Source organism: Arachis ipaensis, chromosome B6, assembly GCF_059453495.1.
Source record: "Arachis ipaensis isolate K30076 ecotype BB chromosome B6, ASM5945349v1, whole genome shotgun sequence".
In the NCBI taxonomy this organism is placed as follows: Eukaryota; Viridiplantae; Streptophyta; class Magnoliopsida; order Fabales; family Fabaceae; genus Arachis; species Arachis ipaensis.
The window spans coordinates 115139933-115153640 of NC_142441.1; the positions used below are offsets into that span (position 1 = coordinate 115139933).

The 13708-nt window shown below is 39.2% G+C and overlaps 1 non-coding gene across 1 annotated transcript; it reads left to right on the forward strand.

Annotated features, from left to right (window-relative positions):
• The first annotated feature begins 11883 nt into the window (after positions 1-11883).
• LOC148562390 (small nucleolar RNA R71) lies at positions 11884-11986 on the forward strand. Its single transcript, XR_015887184.1, has one exon. It is a non-coding gene; the product is annotated as a small nucleolar RNA R71 (small nucleolar RNA).
• The last annotated feature ends 1722 nt before the right edge of the window (positions 11987-13708 follow it).

Below are 13708 nucleotides of genomic sequence, written 5' to 3' on the forward strand. Positions count from 1 at the left end.
ACGCCCACCTGAGACCCTTTTCTGGAGTAAAACGCCCAAACTGGCACCAGAACTGGAGTTAAGTGCCCAAACTGGCACCCAAGCTGGTTTTTAACTCCAAGGATGGCCTATGCACGTGTAAAGCTCAATGCTCAGCCCAAGCACACACCAAGTGGGCCCCAAAAGTGGATTTCTGCACTATCTGCACTTAGTTACTCATTTTCTGTAAACCTAAGTTACTAGTTTAGTATAAATAGCACTTTTTACTATTGTATTCAAAGATCTGGATCCAGTTTTCATACTTTGGAGCTGAGACCATTCTTCACATTTGGGAGGCTAGCCATTCGGTCATGCCTAAACTATTTTCACTTATGTATTTTCTACGGTGGAGTTTCTACACCCCATAGATTAAGGTGTGGAGCTCTGCTGTTCTTCATGAATTAATGCAATTACTACTATTTTTTATTCAATCACGCTTGATTCTATTCTAAGATACTCACTCGTACTTCAATCTGGAGAATGATATGATCCGTGACACTCATCATTATTCTCAATTCTATGAACGCGTGCCTGACAACCACTTCCGTTCTATCTGAGCTCAACGTAGTCATTGGGCGATAGCTTGAGTGCGTATTTCTTGGGTATCTAATACACGGACCAAGTCTGTGAGATTAGTATCTTCGTGGTATAGGCTAGAACCATTGGCAGCCATTCCTGAGATCCGGAAAGTCTAAACCTTGTCTGTGGTATTCCGAGTAGGATCTGGGAAGGGATGACTGTGACGAGCTTCAAACTTGCGAATGTTGGGCGCAGTGACAGTGTGCAAAAGGATGAGGGTCCTATTCCGACGCTAGCGGGAATCGACAGATGATTAGCCGTGCGGTAGCTGTACTTGGTATTTTTCATCCGAGACGAGAAATCCGACAGTTGATTAGCCGTGCAGAGATCGTACCTGGTATTTTTCATCCGAGAGGATCATACTGCTTGCCATGGAAGGGAGCACGCATGATTGGAAGAAGGCAATAGGAAAGCAGAGGTTCAGAAGCAACAAAGCATCTCCAAACGCTTATCTGAAATTCCCACCAATGAATCACATAAGTATCTCTATTTTATTTTATGTTTTATTTATCTTTTAATTATCAAAACCTCAAAACCATGACTGAGATTTACAAGATGACCTTAGCTTGCTTCAAGCCGACAATCTTCGTGGGATCGACCCTTACTCACGTAAGGTTTATTACTTGGACGACCCAGTGCACTTGCTGGTTAGTTGTGCGGAGTTGTGAAAAGTGTGAATCACGATTTCCCACACCAGAGCATCAAGGAATTGATCACTCTTTTTGGCAACAATGATGGTGGCGGAAATCGACCAGTTAAGAAATTTAATAAATGAATTGCGTTGCAAGTACAGTTCTTAACCAACTAAGATCCGCCTTCTCAATTTAAAAGGGGTTGTCACAAAAATTAAAATTAAAAATACTGGGAGTATGAGTCCCAGGTCGTCTCCCAACGAGTTGCAGGAAAGAGTGCTAATTTATTAATTAAAAATTTTCCAGAAGGTTTGAATTGGATAATGAGTAATTAAAATAATTATAAATTAAAGTAATAAAACTAAGAATTATTATTAATATAAAAAGCCTTGACTGTGGAGTTAATTAATTAGAAGTTCTATCCTTGTTGGAATCTTCTCATGTGTAATGTGAAGCGGTTGTTGTTTTTACTTAGTTAACCCTTACTGAGTAAAGGAAAGTCAAGTGACTGGACTGATTCTTATCCGCAGATCCTAGTCCTTTCCCTTGGGAAGGTCTAGCGTTAGTAGATATAGAATTAGCCAACAATGTTCAAATCAACTAATCACTTGAGCATTCCAACTCAAGTGTCTCCTCTTAATCAACCCCCATGTCAAGTAGAAAATCTACTCCATTGACATGGAATTAATATTCATAAAAATATAAGAAGACATAATAAATTAAATAAAATAAAATAGAGAATTAAAATTAATTAAAATTAAAAGTAACTCTATATATTAATAAATTCAAAATGCAACATACTTAATTGAATAGGGTCAATGAGCAATGAATAAAAGTAAAGGAATAAGGAAACAAACTAAAGTAATGTCTTCACGGAGGTAACGATTCTTCAGCATCCAAAATCCAAAGAAAAAGCATAAATTATCAATGTAAAACTAATCTAGATTTAGATCTAAAACTAAGAGTAATCCTAATCTCGATGTATCTGAATGTGTCTGGATGCCTGTTGAGTTTTTGCATGTTCCCTAGCTTTAGTATGTGTTTCTGGGCCGAAAACTGGGTCAAAATGTGGCCCGAAATCGCCCCCAGCATATTCTGTTATTTTTGCAGATCGGGCAGGTCACGCGTACGCGTCATGCACGCGTTCGCGTCATTCAGCGATTTTCCTTGTCACGCGTTCGCGTCGTCCACACGTTCGCGTCATTCGTGCAGACTTCAATCCACGCGTTTGTGTCAGGCACGCGTTCGCGTCGCTGCGATTTCTTCTTTTCGCGTGCTCGCGTGAGCCATGCGCTTGTGTCATTGTTCGCTGGTCATCTCCTTGGTTTCTTGTGTTCCTTCCATTTTTGCAAGCTTCCTCTCCATTCTCTAAGCCATTCCTGCCTTATGAAGCCTGAAATACTTAACACACGGATCACGGCATCGAATGGGATAAAGGAGAGTTAAAATACATAATTAAAAGATCTCTAGGAAGCAAGTTTTCAACCATGGAATAATTTTGGGAAGGAATTGTAATATCATGCTAATTATATGAATAAGTGGGTAAAGACTTGATAAAACCACTCAATTAAACACAATATAAATCATAAAATAATGGTTTATCAACCTCCCCACACTTAAACATTAGAATGTCCTCATGCTTAGTTTTAAGGAGATAAAATGAATGAGTAGGGAAATGTAAAAATCATGCTATGCAATGCAATCTATATATATGGATGCAACTATATGATTCTTGTCTACTTGGTTAAAAGGGAAACAAGCTCTTCAAGACAAATGTAAATTAGATTTCACTAATTCAAATTATATAGTAAAAACATGTAACATTGTAAGAAGACATCTCATGAAAGCAGGAAACATAGAATTAAGCACTGAACCCTCACTGATGGTGTATATGCACTCTAGTCTCTCAAGTGTATAGGGTAATCACTCTACTCTTCTCTAATCATGCTTTCTAAACTTTGTTTTTCACCTAACCCATCAACAATATTTAATGTACCAATGCAACATGATGAGGTCTTTTTCAAGGTTGTAATGGGGCTAAGGTAAGGGTAAGGGTATACATATGGCTAAGTGAGCTATAAATTGAATCTTTGACTAACCTAAGCTCTTATCTAGCATACATACACTCTATATAACTCTAGAATCATGCCTAGCTACCTATAATTTTCACTTTTGCATTATATACTTATGTATTAACTTTTCCTTAAATTTTTATCACATATGCATTGATCTTTGAACTTAACTTAACTTATAATTGGGGTAATTTTGCCCCCTTATTTATTTACTTAATTACTACTTTTTTTTTACTAAGAAAATGAACATAGCTTATTAATGCACATGGATTTTTAATTTTTTTGTAGTTTCACATGAGTAGGTACCCAAATTTCCATTATTTTATTAAGGTAAGAAAATAACATATTCCTTTATTAACCCATGTTCCCACAATTTTCCCATGCTTAATTAACACACAATTTCTATCTTAAGCTAACCAAAGATTCAATTGAGATATTTAATTGTTTTTCTACTTAAGGCTAGTAATGTGGTAAAATATAGAACAAATGGGATTAAAAGGCTCAAAGTGGCTGACAAGGATGATTAAAAGGCTAGACTTATTTGGGATAAGTGAGCTAAACAGTTAATGGCCTCAATCATATGCATGCATATAAATACATTAAACATTGGACATATAGGATGAAACAAAATAAAGATTACAATCATAAAGAAGTAAACACACAAGAATAAAATATTTATGGTTAAATAGTGTAACCATGTAATTAGGCTCAAAATCTCACGGGTTGTGTGTTCTTAGCTTTTTAAACTATGTTCCAATTACAACTTCTAACAAGTTTAACACAAAAGATTTATTTTAAATTAGTGAAAATTTTCAAAAATAGGGTCTTAAAAAGAAACTTATTATTTTTTTCAATCAAGTAGAACATGCATGCAACTAATTATTACTATACAATTTATCCTATCCTAAACAAAAAAAAAAAATTAACTAAATATCCTATATTATTGGTGTTTAAAGGAAAAGAAATTACCTCCGGAAGTCAGGTATTGACCGACCTCCCCACACTTAAGGCTTTGCACCGTCCTCGGTGCTGTCTGTCAGGAACAGAGGGGGGCTGGTAGCAGTATCTCCACCATTGGGACCGTCATGGCTCCCTGTGCTGGTAAATGATGTGGAGTCCGGGGTGGGTCTTCTCTAGGTGGTTGGTTACCAACAAGAAGCTCCTTGAGGTATGTAAATCTGCGCTTGTTACGGCACTCTCTTTGCTTTCCTTTCTGTTCAAGCCGGTCTAGCTTCTCAAGGATCTTGTGGAGCAGTTGGTTTGTTGAAGGTGCTTGTGGTGTGGAAGAAGAAGGAATATCTTCTGCTGGTTCTGTGGTCTGGTTGATAGTTGCTGCTGGAGGTCTGATATACTTCCCGTTAGGGACGTATTGATCATCTCGTGGAATCAAGGCCTTGGTGTCCCCATCTCTGTAGGAGACTCCGGCTGCTGAGATGATATCTGAAACCAAGGTGGGAAAAGGTAAGTTGCCCGCAATCTGTACGTGTCCCATAGCATGCCGAATGTGTCTTGGTAAATTGAGGTGCTGGTCTGTAAGGATACACCAGAGTAAAACAGCCATGTCTGCAGTGAAGGAGGACTCGTGAGTGCTCGGAAAGACGTAATGGGACATGATTTGTGCCCATACTCGAGCTTCCAAAGTAAGTGCTGAAGCCAATATGCCCTTAGGTCGGGAACGATGGTATCCGTAGATCCACATGCTGCCAGGTTGTGTGATAACTCTGAGAACGGCGTCCCAGTCAAATTGGTATGTCTGGCGCTTGAGTAAAGCTTCTTGGAATGCGTCCAATCCTTCTGGAGTAGGGAGAAGATCTAAAGCCTCTTGAATGGCCTCTTCAGTTATGGGGACTTGCTTCTGACGGACATAGATAGACTGCATGGTTGGCAAGAAAAAATTTGAGTAGAACTCTACTACCCATGATAGATTAACCTGCCGTGGCTGTCTCTGTAGGAATCTCCATTGTCTTCGCTCTATGCAGGGCTCAACAAATTCAGCAATGTTGGTTGGGAGGATAAGAAGATACTCATTGTTATAATTCCTTTTAGCCAGGATGGAGAACATCTGCTCACAGTAGCGGTTAGTGAACCGTGCAGTCTCCTTTGCTGAAAGGCTTTCTCTTTTTCATTGACCTTGATGATCCTCTTGATTCGTTTTGTTGAGGGTTTCACCGCTGTTGAAGATGGCTCTGCCATTAGTGTCCTTTTTGTTCCTTTCCTTGCTGGTGGTTTGGGAGTAGCTTTCTCTTTACCCTTTTTGGTGGCCATCCTGAAAGGGAAAAGGTAAGTACTTTTAAAACTTTAAGGGTTAGAGCAAGGAAGAGCAGGATGCGTGATAATCAATGCACGGTAAAGAAGGATATCGTTAACACATGGTCATGACTACATGTGAAAAGTTCATCACTAGAAATAAAGCAAGTGCAGGTGATGACAATTAAATGCAAGATGTTTATTGGCATGCTGGCAAAGGCATGAGTAGCATAGATCAAGCATTAAATGTCCAAGTTAGATTATCAACTCTTTCAAACTAACAACCTATTTGTATTGACAATTATATTTAATCAATAAAATATAAAAGGAGTTTTATGAAAAACAGGCATTAGAGTAGTAGAATGACATAAAAGTAATGCATGATGCCATACGGGATTTTTCACAAGCACTTAGCATGCATGGTAAATATGTTATGGAAAATATTAAATTGAATATGCAAGCAACCGTTTAAGAAGTAATATTTAATTGTAAAACAATTCTACAATAATCCACAAGCAAAATATAGAAGAAAACAATCACCCAAATAAATTTCTAATACCAATTATAGGAATAAAAAGAAAAGAAAAAGAAAGAAAAGAAAAATATAGATAATGAAAGTGAAAAGAAAAAGAAGAAGAAAACATAAATAAAAATAATAAAGGAAAAGTAAAAAGTAAAGAAAGAAAGAAAAGAACCTTGATAATGGATGAGAAAAATAAGGGAGGAGAAATTAAAAAGTGAAAATGAGTAGAGAAGGAAGAAGGGGGAAGAAAGAAATAATAAGGGAAAAGAAAAATTAGGATTTGGGGAAGAAAAGATAAGATATTTTGGCTGATGTGGATAATTTGTGCGCCGCATGTGACGCGGACGCGTGAGTCACGCGGTCGCGTGGTGTGTGATATTTGTCAAGTGACGCGGACGCGTGGGTCATGCGGTCGCGTGACTTGATTTATGCGAATGGTGCGAGGGCAGCCATGCGTTCGTGCAACTCTCTGTTTAAAACCCATTTTGCCAAATTTTAGGGTGACGCGATCGCGTGGTTGACGCGATCGCGTGAATGGCCATGTTTTGAGGACGACGCGGCCGTGTGGGGAACGCAGTCGCGTGATGGGGTTGGTGCTTCCAGCATCATTCCAGCCCAGCTCCATCATAACTTGCTGCCATACACCTCTTTTACGTCGATTTTTAGGGGCACGCGTTCGCGTGAGTGACACGGATGCATGGGAGGCTCGTTTCCAAAATGACGCGATCGCACGGGCATGATTGTGCCTAAGGCACGCCTCCAGCCACGCTTTCGCGTGACTCTCTGTTCAATTTTTTTTTCTTCAGAACGCACATATGACGCGGACGCGTCAGCGACGCTTACGCGTCGCGTGCGTGTGTGTGTGTGTGTTTTTTTTAAGATATGCAGAATGCTAATGCAAATGTGAATGCAGGCTATATGCAGAAATTATGAGAAGAGTCATTAACACCATAAAAATAGAAATGAAGTGAAATAAATCTAAGACTGAAACGGAACGATCATACCATGGTGGGTTGTCTCCCACCTAGCACTTTGCTTTTACGTCCTTAAGTTGGACGCTCATTAGGCTCATTCTGCTTCTGTTGGTGGGTCTTCCAAGAGGAAAACCTCTAGTTCTTTGTTATTTTTCATCTTCTCACCATGATAAAGCTTCAGGCGATGTCCATTGACCTTTAAGAATTTGGAGCTAGAAGGATGACGCAGGGGGAAAACTCCGTATGGCTCTGCTTTTTCTACTCTGTATGGACCTTCCCATCTTGATCTCAGTTTACCTGGCATAAGCCTCAGTCTGGAGTTATAAAGAAGAACTAACTCCCCTGGTCTGAATTCTTTCCTTTTTATGTGCTTGTCATGGACAGCCTTCATCTTTTCTTTGTATCTCCTGGAGTTGTCATATGCTTCTAGGCGAAGATTCTCCAGTTCTGCTAGTTACAGCTTTCTTTTAGCACCAGCTTTCTCAAGATTCATGTTGCACTCCCTCACAGCCCAAAAAGCCTTGTGTTCCACCTCTACTGGAAGGTGGCAAGCCTTTTCGTATACTAGGCGGAAGGGGCTCATCCCAATAGGTGTCTTGTATGCTATTCTATATGCCCAGAGTGCATCTTGTAGCCTGGCACTCCAGTCCTTCCTGTGAGGTTTTACTATCTTCTCCAGAATACGCTTTATCTCTCTGTTAGAGACTTCTGCTTGCCTATTGGTTTGGGGATGGTATGCTGTTGCTACTTTGTGAATTATCCCATGCCTCTTCAGTAATCCTGTTAGTCTCCTGTTACAAAAGTGAGTGCCTTGATCGCTCACGATTGCTCGTGGTGATCCAAAGCGGCAAATAATATGATTTCTAACAAAAGAAACAACAGTGTTAGCATCATCATTACAGGTAGGAATTGCTTCCACCCATTTAGAAACATAATCTACAGCTAACAGTATATAAAAGTAACCATTAGAATTTGGAAATGGACCCATGAAGTCAATGCCCCAAACATAAAAAATTTCACAAAAAAGCATAATCTTTTGAGGCATCTCATCCCTCTTGGATATATTACCGAACCTTTGGCATAGGGAAAAGGATTTACAAAATTCAGCAGCGTCTTTAAAAAGAGTAGGCCACCAGAATCCACAGTCTAGAATTTTTCTAGCTGTTCTTTGAGGGCCAAAATGTCCTCCACTCTCAAATGAGTGGCAGGCCTCCAAAATGGACTGGAATTCTGATCGAGACACACACCATCTAATTACCTGGTCAGCACCACACCTCCATAAATATGGATCATCCCATATAAAATATTTAGACTCGCTTTTCAGCTTGTCTCTTTGATGCTTAGTGAAGTTTGGAGGAAAAGTGTGGCTAACTAGATAATTAGCTATATGTGCATACCAAGGAACTATCTCAGATACTGCATGCAAACTATCAAATAGGAAATTATCATTTATAAGAGTGGAATCATCCTTAATGTGCTCAAGGCAACTCAAGTGGTCTGCCACTAGATTCTGGTTACCACTCCTATCCTTAATTTCTAAATTAAATTCCTGCAGCAGCAGTATCCAACGTATTAGCCTTGGTTTGGATTCTTTTTTAACTAATAAATATTTTAGAGCTGCATGGTCTGAGTACACTACTACCTTAGTACCAAGTAAATAGGCTCAGAATTTATCCAGAACAAAAACAATAGCAAGAAACTCTTTTTCAGTAGTAGTATAGTTAGATTGAGCAGCATCTAAAGTCTTAGATGCATAAGCAATTACAAAAGGCCTATTGCATGGTTGGAAGCATTATACATAATTTCAAATAGCTGGCTCTAGTATGGTCCTCTTACAATTGGAGCTTAAGTCAAAGTGATCTTCAACTTATCAAATGCCTGCATACAATACTCACTGAACTCGAACTCAATATCTTTCTGCAGCAATCTGGATAAAGGCAATGCTACCTTACTGAAGTCCTTAATGAATCTCCTGTAAAAACCTGCATGGCCAAGGAACGAACAGACTTCCCTCACGGAGGAGGGGTAAGGTAAACTAGAAATAACATCCACTTTTGCTGGATCTACAGAAATGCCAGTATTAGACACAACATATCCTAGTACAATTTCTTGTTTTACCACAAAGTGACATTTTTCAAAATTTAACACAAGGTTTGTACTAATACACCTGTCTAATACTCTAGATAAACTATCCAAGAAAAGACTAAATGAATCACCATATATGCTAAAATCATCCATAAAAACTTCCATACAGTTCTCAATAAGATCTGAAAAGATACTCATCATACATCTTTGGAAAGTAGCAGGTGCATTACACAAGCCAAAAGGCATTCTCTTATAAGCATACGTTCCAAAGGAACATGTAAAAGTGGTCTTCTCTTGGTCTTCAGGAGCTATATGAATTTGAAAATATCCTGTATAACCATCTAAAAAACAATAATGAGATTTACCTGACAGGCGATCAAGCATCTGATCAATGAACGACAAGGGGTAATGATCCTTGTGAGTGGCTTGGTTGAGATGCCTATAGTCAATGAAAACTCTCCATGAATTCTGCACCGTAGTTGTCAGGAGCTCTCCGTGCTCATTCTTTATTGTTGTGACTCCAGACTTCTTGGGTACTACTTGTACTGGGCTGACCCATTCACTGTCTGATATGGGGTAAATGATATCTGCTTCAAGTAGCCTGGTCACTTCCTTCTTGACAACTTCTAAGATGGTGGGATTCAATCTTCTTTGAGGCTGACGGATAGGCTTTGCTCCCTCTTCTAAGAATATTCTATGCTCACAAACTTGGGGACTGATGCCTACTATATCCGCCAAGCTCCATCCAATTGCTTTCTTATGTTTTTTCAACACACTGAGCAGTTGCTCCTCTTGTTGAGAGGTAAGTTCCCTTGCAATGATAACTGGGAACTTCTGATTATCCTCAAGGTAAGCATACTTGAGGTGTGGAGGGAGGGGATTTAATTCTAATTTCTGCTCGTAGCTAGGCTCTGGATCATCTGGGGCTGGTGATAATGGTAAAGGGTCTTTATTGTTTTCAGAAAGTGTCCCCATACTTGGACCTTGCTCCATGTCCTTCTCTTCCATTTCTTCTTGGTGAACTTCAACTACAGTTTCATCAATAATGTCGCACTGGAAGATAGAATGATCTTCTGGAGGGTGCTTCATAGCTTTATTTAAACTGAAACTCACTGTTCTTCCATCTATCTCAAAGGAGTAAGTTCCTGGGAATGCATCTAGCTTGAACTTTGAAGTCTTCAGGAATGGTCTTCCAAGCAGGATTGATGATGGTCTTCTTGAGTCATTAGGGGGCATTTCCAGGATATAGAAGTCAATGGGAAATGTGAGCCCCTTAATGCTCACTAATACATATTCAGCAATTTCAACTACTGTAATAATGCTTTTATCTGCTAATACAAAATGAGCTGCCGACCTTTTTAAGGGAGGGAGCCTCAAAGTATCATATAGACAAAGGCATTATACTAACACACGCTCCTAAGTCACACATGCAGTCAGAAAATATTACACCTCCAATGGTACAGTTAACCATACATGGACCTGGATCACTACATTTTTCAGGTATACCCCCCATTAAAGCAGATATAGAATTACCTAAAGGAATAGTTTCTAATTCATTAATTATATCTTTATGTATGCATAAATCTTTTAGAAACTTTACATATTTAGGTACCTGCTGAATAACATCAAAAAGGGGAACAGTTACCTCGATATTTTTGAATATCTCTACCATCTTGGAATCAAGTTCCACCTATTTTCTGGGCTTCCTTGCAAGGTGTGGAAATGGGATAGGGGTGGTATTACTTGCAGCTTCTGCATCCTTTGATGTTTCATTCTGTGGTTGAGCTGCTTCTTCTTTAACTATGTTTTGCACGTCATCTTCTTCTTCAGCATCTTCCACTTCCACCACATCCTCAGCTGGGACGTGTTCTGGTGAGCTTGGCTCCTCATGGTTCCTCTCTTGTAATGTGGTTCCAGACCTTAAAGTGATGGCATTGATGCCACCCTTTGGATTAGGTAGGGGTTGAGAAGGAATCCCACTAGAGCTTGAAGGTTGGTTAGTGGAATTATGTGATGAATCTAATCGGGAGACGAGAGCTTGTAAAGTGGCAGTCATACCATTCAAAGTAGAGTTCAGCTGCGCTTGCATGTCTTGTTGCCCTTGTGCAAGAGAACGGAGCATCTCGTCATTTGATGAGGAATTGGAGTAAGTGATCTGAGGAACCTGCTGTTGGTTGTGCTGGGGTCCTTGGGGCTGTCTTAAGTGAGGTGCTCTGTAAGGTTGGTTCTGATTCTGCTGTCTGTTGTTATTATTGTTATTCCACCTCTGGTTGTAGTTGCTACCCTGTTGATTGTATCCTTGATTTGGGCGGTCATAGAAGTTATGAGTGGCTGCCACAGTGTTATCTTTCTGTTGGAGCTACGGACATTCATCGGTATAATAACTATAATCAACACAGATCCTACACACTCTTTGTGGAACCAACTGTTGGCTTTGATGTGGTGGGGAAGGCTGAGCTTTATGTGTTTATTGTTAGTTTAACTGCATCTGTTTTAGTAGGTTGGTCATTTCACATATACTCTGGGTAAGAGTAGTAGTTTCAACACTAGAGGAGATCTCTGCAACAGCTTTTGAGTGGTTACACCTCTGCCTGTGATTCCTAGTGGACTCAGCTAAGTCGCTGATCAGTTGCCATGCTTCATCTGTGGTCTTGTGCTTTTTTAGGAAACCATTACTAGCACCATCCAGTGTAGTCTTATCCTGGGGGTTCATGCCTTGAGTAAAGTAGCTGATCAATACCAGTCTATCAATCATGTGATGGGGCATGCGTCCAGTAGATTATTGAAGCGCTCCCAATATTCATAGAGGGTCTCAGATTCACCCTGAACAATCATTGAAATCTCTTTCCTCAATCTATCAGTAACTTCAGCTGGAAAGTATTTTTCCAAAAATTCTCTTCTAAGCGTATCCCAGTTAGTAACAGTTGCTTCAGGTTGGGTGTAGTACCATTCCCTCGCTTTTCCCTAAAGAGAAAATGGGAAAGCGATTAACAGAATAAAAGTTTCATCTGCACCATGACGCCTAACAGTAGAGCAGGCTGTTTGGAAATCCCTAAGGTGCTTAATAGGCTCTTGAGCAGATAAGCCATGAAACTTGGGCATCAAGTTTATTAGTGCAGTCTTCAGTTCAAAATCTGCAGCCAGATTTGGATGACGCACTTGATACGATTGCAGTGTAAAATCTGGGGCTCCAGCTTCTTGGAGAGTAATCCTTCTAGGTGCTGCCATGTTACCTGCACGTGAATCAACTGAATCAGTAGTAAATGAGCTTGTCTCGCTCTCAGATGGCGGTTCAGATTCGCCCTCAGATGAGACTGGTGAATCGATAACAATCACTTCACCACCCTTAGAGGCTAACCGACGTCGAGCTCGCCTAATACGTGAAAGAGTTCTTTCAATTTCAGGAACAAAAGCGGCTAAGCTTGGATCAGGCAATGAACGCGTCATTCAATGAGAAAGACATATAGCTCATGGTAACAAAATAAAAACAAAATATGCGAATAAAATAAAATATGTACACTAATTAATAATCTAGCACACTATTGCAACTCCACGGCAACGGTGCCAAAAATTGATGGTGGCGGAAATCGACCAGTTAAGAAATTTAATAAATGAATTGCGTTACAAGTACAGTTCTTAACCAACTAAGATCCGCCTTCTCAATTTAAAAGGGGTTGTCACAAAAATTAAAATTAAAAATACTAGGAGTATGAGTCCCAGGTCATCTTCCAACAAGTTGCAGGAAAGAGTGCTAATTTATTAATTAGAAATTTTCCAGAAGGTTTGAATTGGATAATGAGTAATTAAAATAATTGTAAATTAAATTAATAAAACTAAGAATTATTATTAATATAAAAAGCCTTGACTGGGGAGTTAATTAATTGGAAGTTCTATCCTTGTTGATATCTTCTCAAGTGTAATGTGAAGCGGTTGTTGTTTTTACTTAGTTAACCCTTACTGAGTAAAGGAAAATCAAGTGACTGGATTGATTCTTATCCGCAGATTCTAGTCCTTTCCCTTGGGAAGGTCTAGCGTTAGTAGATATAGAATTAGCCAACAATGTTCAAATTAACTAAGCACTTGAGCGTTCCAACTCAAGTGTCTCCTCTTAATCAACCCCCATGTCAAGTAGAAAATCTACTCCATTGACATGGAATTAATATTCATAAAAATATAAGAAGACATAATAAACTAAATAAAATAAAATAGAGAATTAAAATTAAAAGTAACTCTATATATTAATAAATACAAAATGCAACATACTTAATTGAATAGGGTCAATGAGCAATGAATAAAAGTAAAGGAATAAGGAAACAAACTAAAGTAATGTCTTCACGGAGGTAATGATTCTTCAGCATCCAAAATCCAAAGCAAAAGCATAAACTATCAATATAAAACTAATCTAGATTCAGATCTAAAACTAAGAGTAATCCTAATCTCGATGTATCTGAATGTGTCTGGATGCTTGTTGAGTTTTTGCATGTTCCCTAGCTTTAGTCTGTGTTTGTGGGCTGAAAACTGGGTCAAAATGTGGCCCGAAATCGCCCCCAGCGTATTCTGTTATTTTTGTAGATCGCG